Source organism: Budorcas taxicolor, chromosome 14 (genome assembly GCF_023091745.1).
Source record: "Budorcas taxicolor isolate Tak-1 chromosome 14, Takin1.1, whole genome shotgun sequence".
Taxonomy (NCBI): domain Eukaryota; kingdom Metazoa; phylum Chordata; class Mammalia; order Artiodactyla; family Bovidae; genus Budorcas; species Budorcas taxicolor.
This window is the reverse complement of record NC_068923.1, coordinates 52,702,955-52,712,809: the sequence shown is the minus strand read 5'-3', so window position 1 is coordinate 52,712,809 and position 9,855 is coordinate 52,702,955. Positions and strand designations below refer to the sequence as shown.

Here is a 9,855-nt window from a genome sequence, read left to right as displayed (position 1 = left end):
TTTGAATATACTATCTAGGTTGGTCATAACTTTTCTTCCAAGGAGTAAGTGTCTTTTAATTTCATGGCTGCAGTCACCATCTGCAGTGATTTTGGAGCCCCCCCTCAAAAAAAAATCTGACACTGTTTCCACTGTTTCTCCATCTATTTCCCATGAAGTGATGGGAAAGACCTGCCCTATCTAAAGACCTGCCCTATCAAAAGACCTGCCCTATCAATTTTCCAGGACCACAAAGTGCATCATTTCTGCTCTCCATCCTGAACTCCTTCAGGGGGTGATGGAGACAGCAGCTGCAGCAGGACATGATTTAATCCTTGAAGAGGTAGATTGCAAGCACCCATGGCAAGAGCCAGTGTGTAGCTGACAATGCTCAAGAAGCAATAACTTATTCTGTATTTCTGGCATTTTATCTGTTTTTAGAAATCTCTCTTTCAACAGAATAAATGCTCATCATACTTCTTTTTATATTTGTTGTGTCCTTGAGTATTTATATTTATTAATTTCTCTACTATATGGTGAGGTGTTATCATTATTATCACATAATAAGCTGCTTTAAAATTTTTATATTGAGTTTTATTTTACTATTTCTCAAAACTATTTTTGAATATCTGATTTTTACTTAGACTACAGTATAATACATCTGAGGAAAGCTAATTATTTTAATGAGAGGCAAAAAAAATATACTAAATTTCTTGGAAATATTTGAATTGTGTATAGGAATACATTTCCCTAACTTCCTATTTCTTCTCTCCTTTTTTTTGACCAATGTTCAATTATCTCTTTATTCTAAGGACCTACAGTTTAATGATAATTGAGTTATCTTAGATAAGATAATGGAAAAGGAAATGGCAACCCACTCCAGTGTTCTTGCCTGGAGAGTCCTAGGGACTGGGGAGCCTGGTGGGCTGCCGTCTATGGGGTCTTACAGAGTCGGACACTACTGAAGAGACTTAGCAGTAGTGGATAAGATAAACCACTTCCTTGGATTCAATATATTTTCTGTTCTTGGCATCCTAATTTAAGCCCACAGCAGAAGAGGCAGTAGTTTTCCTTGGTTATGCAAAGTTTTAGCCTAGAGGAAAAAGTAAAGAAAGTACGAATAATACTTGAATGTTGAAAAGTAGTTTCTGTGTCTTCAGGATTCTGGTTAATCCATACCAGTTTTCAAGTGCTTATTACTGAATTTAAATACAGTTGGGAGAGATATCCCTTTGAGATGAGATGTAGCCATTGGTTCCTATTCCAAAAGGATTCTATTTCTTCAAAAGGAATCAACTACAGTGCAATTGATTTCTTTCCTATATTCTAATCTGCTCCTGTCAATAAATTAAACATGGTTGCTTTGGCAGCATATATACTAAAATTGGAATAATGCAGAGAAGATTAGCATGGCCCCTGTGCAAGGATGACATGGAAACTTCTGAAGTGTTCCAAATTTCTATTTGCATCATTGAAGGAATGTTATGAGCAACCTAGATAGCATATTCAAAAGCAGAGACATTACTTTGCCGACTAAGGTCCGTCTAGTCAAGGCTATAGTTTTTCCTGTGGTCATGTATGGATGTGAGAGTTGGACTGTGAAGAAGGCTGAGCACCGAAGAATTGATGCTTTTGAAGTGTGGTGTTGGAGAAGACTCTTGAGAGTCCCTTGGACTGCAAGGAGATCCAACCAGTCCATTCTGAAGGAGATCAGCCCTGGGATTTCTTTGGAAGGAATGATGCTAAAGCTGAAACTCCAATACTTTGGCCACCTCATGTGAAGAGTTGACTCATTGGAAAAGACTGTGATGCTGGGAGGGATTGGGGGCAGGAGGAGAAGGGGACGACAGAGGATGAGATGGCTGGATGGCATCCCTGACTCGATGGATGTGAGTCTGAGTGAACTCCTGGAGTTGGTGATGAACAGGGAGGCCTGGTGTGCTGCAATTCATGGGATCGCAAAGAGTCAGACACGACTGAGCAACTGAACTGAACTGGAGGCAGAAACTAACACAACACTGTAAAGCAATTATCCTCCAATTAAGATTTTTTTTAAAATAAAAATCATTGTCAAAAACAAAACAAAATTACTGAGAACATTACAAATTGTCTCTCTTTCTCCTATTTTAATTTCTTTTGATTTCCATTCATAATGTGTTAGGAGTCTATTCATGTGTCTCTATACCTTTTTATGCACTCACTGCCATGTTCATTGCAGCACTATTTGCAATAGCCAAGACATAGAAACAACCCAAATGTCCATTAATAGATGAATGGATAAGAAAGGACCTGGTATATATACACAATGGAGTATTACTCAGCCATCAGAAAAGCTGGAAAGTCAGGAAAGAAACTCTGCCATTTTCAACAAATGGATGGACCTGAATTTAAATACAGTTGGGAGAGATATCCCTTTGAGATGAGATGTAGCCATTGGTTCCTATTCCAAAAGGATTCTATTCCTTCAAGAGGAATCAACTACAGTGCAATTGATTTCTTTCCTATATTCTAATCTGCTCCTGTCAATAAGTTAAACATGGTTACTTTGGCAGCATATATACTAAAATTGGAATAATGCAGAGAAGATTAGCATGCACATTCTGCTGAGATAAGTCAGACAAAGTAAAACAAGTACTGTATGATGTCACTTGCTTCCCAGGTAGCTCAGGTGGTAAAGAATCTGCCTGTAATGCAGGAGACCCTGGTTCAATCCTTGGGTTGAGGAGATCCCCCAGATAAGGAAATGGCAAGCCCCTCCAGTATTCTTACCTGGAGAATTCCATGGAAAGAGGAGCCTGTTGGGCTAAAGTCCATGGGGTTGCAGAGTTGGACATAACTGAGTGACTCACACACACATGCATACACTCACACACACAAACACAAGATGTCACTTACATGAGACATAAGAAAGTCAAACTTATAAAAACAGAGTGAAACAATGTTTAGCAGAGGATGGAGGAGGGGGAATATAAAACTGATGTACTTTAAGGGTACAAACTTGGCAACAAGTAGTAAATAAGCTGTAGAGGTCTTCCTAAACTCTTGTATTCCTACTTGCTAAAGTCCTGAATTAACTGTAGAATCTGACTCCAGTGAGAACAGCTCCAATCAGTATTGTTGAAAAAATAAAATTTACGACTTTGGCAATTTCACCCCTCTGTTTCTGTCTGATGTACTTCTCTAATTTCATCAGGATCTTAAAGTCATCTAAGTTTTGTGTTCAGTTCAGTTCAGTCGCTCAGTCGTGTCCAACTCTTTGTGACCCCATGAATCGCAGCACGCCAGGCCTCCCTGTCCATCACCATCTCTAGGAGTTCACTCAGACTCACGTCCATTGAGTCAGGGATGCCATCCAGCCATCTCATCCTCTGTCATCCCCTTCTCCTCCTGCCCCCAATCCCTCCCAGCATCACAGTCTTTTCCAATGAGTCAACTCTTCACATGAGGTGGCCAAAGTACTGGAGCTTCAGCTTTAGCATCATTCCTTCCAAAGAAATCCCAGGGCTGATCTCCTTCAGAATGGACTGGTTGGATCTCCTTGCAGTCCAAGGGACCCTCAAGAGTCTTCTCCAACACCACAGTTCAAAAGCATCAATTCTTCGGCTCTCAGCCTTCTTCTCAGTCCAACTCTCACATCCATATATGACTACTGGAAAAACCATAGCCTTGACTAGACGGACCTTAGTCAGCAAAGTAATGTCTCTGCTTTTGAATATACTATCTAGGTTAGTCATAACTTTTCTTCCAAGGAGTAAGTGTCTTTTAATTTCATGGCTGCAGTCACCATCTGCAGTGATTTTGGAGCCCCCAAAAATAAAGTCTGACACTGTTTCTACTGTTTCCCCATCTATTTCCCATGAAGTGATGGGACCAGATGCCATGATCTTCGTTTTCTGAATGTTGAGCTTTAAGCTAACTTTTTCACTCTCTTCTTTCACTTTCATCAGGAGCCTTTTTAGCTCCTCTTCTCTTTCTGCCATAAGGGTAGTGTCATCTGCGTATCTGAGGTTATTGATATTTCTCCCTGCAATCTTGATTCCAGCTTATGTTTCTTCCAGTCCAGCGTTTCTCATGATGTACTCTGCATAGAAGTTAAATAAGCAGGGTGACAATATACAGCCTTGACGTACTCCTTTTCCTATTTGGAACCAGTCTGTTGTTCCATGTCCAGTTCTAACTGTGCTTCCTGACCTGCATACAGATTTCACAAGAGGCAGCTTAGGTGGTCTGGTATTCCCATCTCTTTCAGAATTTTCCACAGTTTATTGTGATCCACACAGTTTTGTGTTACTCTTTGTATTAATTTTCTCCCATTCCTGACCTCTTTAAATGTCTGTAATTGTTTTAGGAAAAGGGATGTGTCCCTATTCTCACTTTCATCATATTTACTATCTGCAAAATTCCATTCTAAAGTTTCTTTACTTATCTCTTGTGATATTTACCAGTCTAAGACCTTAACGTTTCCAAAGGTAACAAAAACTTCTCTTTTAAAAATTAGTGCTTCCTTTTTAGAGTAGGAGATTTCTACAATATTGGTTTTATTTGATATTTGCATTTTGCTAATATGGAGTGATAGTGACAATGAAAGGGGCACTTCTACTATGATCTCTGTTTCCTGATGCAATGCTTGTTGCTTCTTTCTCTTTTTATTTATTTATTTATTTTTTTAATTTTTGATATGGACTGTCTTCCTACTTCCTTTCAGTGCAGTTCAGCTGGACTTGTCAATTAACCTTTCCTGCTACTGGTGCTAAATAACTGGACTCAACTAATTCAAATGTTTTGTTTCCTTTTTCCCTCTTTCCCAAATCTCCTGTTTGAAATGCAGTAATAAAGCATAATATTTAAAGTTGGCTCCATTCCTCACTGACTTGTTTTTCGTCAGAATCCAGGACAATCTTACGAATAATTATTTTAATATTGTATGAATACTAAAAGCTCTGGCAACTCCTTAGAGAATCAACTCTACTCAAAACTTTGGGAGAAAATTATTTAGTATTTAAAAAAAAATAACATTGACATATTATGGGGAATGTCATAAAATTATTTTAAAGGGTAAAGATGAGGCTTTAAAGGAATTTTATGGCTACATTTTAGCAGTTTTGATCTAAGCTCAACAAATGAATGAAAGCTTGCATCCATTCTTCTCTGTCTTTATTGACAGATACTGCTAAGAAGTATTGACCCCAATGTTTTGAAATAGTTATATCAAATAAGTATTTTCATTGCCCCTGAGCAAGCAAAGATGCTTCAGAATGAGTCACTAACTTAATTAGGTTAAAATATATACAAACACACATAGACATTAAAAATTCAAGTTTTCAAAAAACATTTAACTACATTAGAAAAGTTCATGGACTTTTTTATTAAGTGAAAAATAAAGCTGGCTATGAAGCTTATTGATGATGGGAATTCAACTTTTGGTTACAAAATACATATATTTTATTATGTGTGTATTAGCTGCTCAGTCATGTCCAAACTTTGTGATCCAATGGACTTTCACTGACCAGGCTCCTCTGTTCTGGAATTCTCCAGGCAAGAGTGCTGGAGTAAGTTGCTATTTCCTTCTCCAGGCGAACTTCCCATCCTAGGGATCGAATCCCGGTCTCCTGCATTGCAGGCAAATTCTTTATCATCTGAGCTGCCACTATACCTAGAAACTAAATGCAAATGAACACAACACATAATCATGTTGAATGTCAAATGCTCTGTTATGTTGGTGGGATTTGGTGATTTTCATTTTCTTGTTTATATTTCTCTCTATTTTTATCAATAATTAAACATTCTATAATCAGAACAAATCTGTTTTAGTATTCAATAAAAACTTTCATATTCTATTATATGTTCTTTTAGAATAGTGATTATATCCTATTTAACTTTGAGTCACTTGAATGAAAGCTGAAAGCACCTACAGCACACAGCTTATTCTCTACATTAACATAACTCTACTCCACCATTAGGCTGTCTTCACCAATATCACTTTATTATTCCATTGTCTTCATCAACCAACATACGTTTACTATTCCAGGAAACTCTTGACCGGGAAGATAAGTTGAAAATAACTTTATTGTTCATTTAGAAGCTTCCAGGAAAAATCATTTAAATGAACATCAAGCCATCAAGACTTTTCAATACATAGCATTATGCGACTATTTAGTCTTCTAGTCTCTTCTCTTTGTACACCCTCACCTCAAGACCCTCCCTTTGCAGTGTCCACCAATACACACTATTACATCATAATTATTTTTCAGCGCTAGTCACCCCTTCTCCCATCACCCCCACATTGAAAGAGCTTCCATAAACTGACTCCAAAATCTCATAAATATCCTAACTTTGCCTTCTTTCTTCTCTGAGGCAAGGAAATCTCTGTTAGAGTAGTGTCCTCACTTATAATGTAAGAATAAACTTACTTTTGTTTTTCAACAGGTTTGTCTGGTGAAGTTCCTTTTAGGGAAGTGAAGTTTCTTTTAGATGACGAAAGTGTGAGAGCCCTATACTGTAACAGGTGTTCAGTAAGTACATATTGAAAAATATTCAAATGTAATTCACTAAATTAAGGTCAGAGTCTTTGTATCCTTAGAGATACACTTAGAGATACTCAATCCACTTTGTTATTGTGGACTCCTGTGACTCAATCCACTTTGAAGACAAACATAAATTGCACCATACTTACCTTTTGGTGTCAATGGGCACATTTCATTAGAGAAATTTAATTTATACGTTGATATTTGCTCTCATTTCAAAAGCATACTTCAGTAATATTGTTCAGTATGAGAAAATATTTTCCATACTGTTTTTTTCTTTACTTCCCATTGAAAATGTAATATTTAGTTATGATTTGTTGTGTTCAGTTGCTCAGTTGTGTCCGACTCTTTACAACCCCATGGACTGCAGCATGCCAGGCTTCCCTGTCCTTCACTGTCTCCCAGAGTTTGCTCAAACAGTGTCCATTGAATTGGTAATGCCATCCATCCATCTCATCCTCTGTTGTCCCCTTCTCCTCTTGTCTTCAATATTTCCCAGCATCAGTGTCTTTTCCAATGAGTCTGCTCTTCGCATCAGGGGGCCAAACTATTGGAGCTTTAGCTTCAGCATCAGTCCTACCAATGACTATTCAGGACTGATTTCCTTTAGGATTGAATGGTTTGATCTCCTTGCAGTCCAAGGGACTCTCAAGAGTCTTCTCCAGTGCAACATTTGAAAGCATCAGTTCTTCGGTGCTCAGCCTTCTTTACTGTCTAACTCTCAGATCCATGCATGAGTACTAGAAAAACTATAGCTTTGGCTATACGGACCTTTGTCGGCCAAGTGACGTCTTTGCTTTTTAATACGCTGTCTAGGTCTGTCATAGCTTTTCCTCCAAAGAGTGTCTTTTAATTTTAGCCATGATGGATTAATGTAATTAATTAATTTTATTATCTGAGTTTTCTTGTAGACCTAAGTTTTGAAATATTAGCCTAGTAACAGAATTCATTAGCACTATTAAGAAATGCAGTGGGTGCTGGATTTCTGGAGGTATGTTTATAATCGTTATTCCTTGGCTTTCAGAAGGTAAGTCTTCTCCTTTCTTTGCCAGTTTAGAGCTGAAGAACTTAAGAATATAATAATCAGCACAGACTTGTGCCAAGTCACTTCAAAGGGAAAGTGTATAACAGCATTCCCTTTAGAAAGTATTGACATATGTAAAGACAGAATGCTTTAATAGATAATGGTTGTGGTGAATTCCTATTATGAAAGCAGAGACAGAGGACACTACTAGAGACAAGTGGGCTTACCTGGGCAAAGCACTTTTAGGCTCTGAGGCACTATCATAGTTAGTGTGATCAAACTTTAATGTATATACACATCATTTGAAAATCATAGAAAAATTCAGACTCTTGTTTGAAGGTCTAGAATGAGACTTGAAATTCTATATATTAAAAAACTGCCAGGTTATGCTAGCACATTTTGAAGAGTAAAGATTTAACTGAAAGAAACTATGGCAAGTGGACTTGTCTTGTTTATCTCTGCTTTTTCGATTTTACATCTATCCAATCATCTTCTGATTGTAACACGGCTTCTTTTTAGGTTTATCCAAACAAGAATATCATTAATCTCAAGGTTGTACTTCTAATTGTAAATTAATATGTGAGCATTTTAAATTTATGCACTTATTTCTGTGATTCATTAACATGTGTTTGCATCTATCACATGAAATTAACACGAATGATAATAGTTGATATTTATTGAGTACTTACTCTCTGACAGTTGTTATGGTGTCCTATATACACAGTACAACCTAATCTTATCCTCACAATAGTCCTACAAGTTCCTATTTTGAGCATCACTTCACACATAAGAAGATTCAGGCTTGGGAAGTTTAAGTAATTTGCCTTAAGAAAAAACAGCTAATAAACAGCAGAACCAGGATTGAAACTGAGGCAGTGTGCCCTGTGGTAAACAGAGTAATGGTCTCCAGAGATATCCACTTCCTGATCCCCTGAACCAGTGAAGAGGATACTTTACATGCTAAAAAGGACTTTGAGGGGATGACTACATTAAAGACCTTGACATGGGGAAATCATCTTGGATTATCTAGGTGGACTCAATGTAATCACAAAGTATTTATAGAAAAAAGAGACAGATAGTAATACTGGAATCAGGAAAGTGAGATATGATGATAGAAATAGTTGGGATGATGTGAGTTGAAGATGAAGGAAGGGGCTATGATCCAAGGAATGCAGGTGGTTTCTAGAAATTGGGAAAGGTATGTAAACAGATTGTCTTCCAATGTCTCCGGAAGGAATATAGCTCTATGAAAACCTTGATTTTAGGGTTATATCCTGATTTTGAACACAAAATAAATTTGTGTTCATATAAGCCACCAAGTTTGTGCTGATTTGTTATAACAGCGATAAGTAGTTAAGAAAGGCCCTGAACCTCAGGCTCTTCAATCAGGTATTATGGCTTCAGAATAAGAAAAAGGCAGAGAAAATAGAAAGGAGGAACTGAAGGCAGATTTTAGAAAAAAGAAGCAATAAAACTAGTGACCAATGAGGAATAACTATTTATTTAGCAACTGCTTTGTATACAGCACAGTGCTTGACTTTTATAGATGATATCTTGTCTGGCTTTATGACAATCTTCTGCCATCTTTTGTTTTATTTTTAATTGGAGGATAATTCTATTTAGATCAATTCATTCTGCCTTCAGCTGAGTGACATGGATTACACTAAATGATGAAAGCACAAGGGAGAGAGCAAAAATCAGGGAGCTGAGCGTGGGAACCTGGAGCCACCACTGACTAATGCATGGCTGTGGCCAGGTTACTGATCTTCTGAACACTTCAGGGTCCCTCTTTGGTAAAGAGAAACACTATTAATTATATCTCTATTATAACATTATGATAATTAAATAAGAAAATTTCCTAAAACATATAGAATGCTTAGAGTATAATAAAACACTATTTAAATATTTGTAAATAAATTGACAATTTTCAACTCTGAGCAACATAGAAGCAGTCCAATGTTCTGAGCTAGAAGTATATGCCTAAAGTTTAGAGAAAAACAAGGGAGTTCAAAACTATAAGAAGTTGTTTTAACTTTAAAGTTCATTGTAATCTTTCCTAGCTGATCTTTTAAAGATGTGTTTAAAATGTTAAGTGGGAGGGGAAAATTTGGAATCCTAAATCACTGAATGTTTGTAAATTATTCTCTAATCTGTGCATCCTTAGATATGACATCCTGTCTTTGTACAAAATTTAATTACATTTACTATTTGTTTACTGTAATATTCTGACCTTTCTGATGGGTAATATCTTTTAATACAAAGGAAGAAATTTGTTGTCTTTCCTAGGGTTTTGGTTGTCTTATCCCCTTTCCATACAACAGCAATTAA

The 9,855-nt window shown here is 37.0% G+C and overlaps 1 non-coding gene across 1 annotated transcript; it reads left to right on the top strand.

Annotated features, from left to right (window-relative positions):
- Nucleotides 1-1,337: 1,337 nt before the first annotated feature.
- Nucleotides 1,338-1,440, top strand: LOC128059687 (U6 spliceosomal RNA). The gene has a single exon (XR_008200615.1). It is a non-coding gene; the product is annotated as a U6 spliceosomal RNA (small nuclear RNA).
- The last annotated feature ends 8,415 nt before the right edge of the window (nt 1,441-9,855 follow it).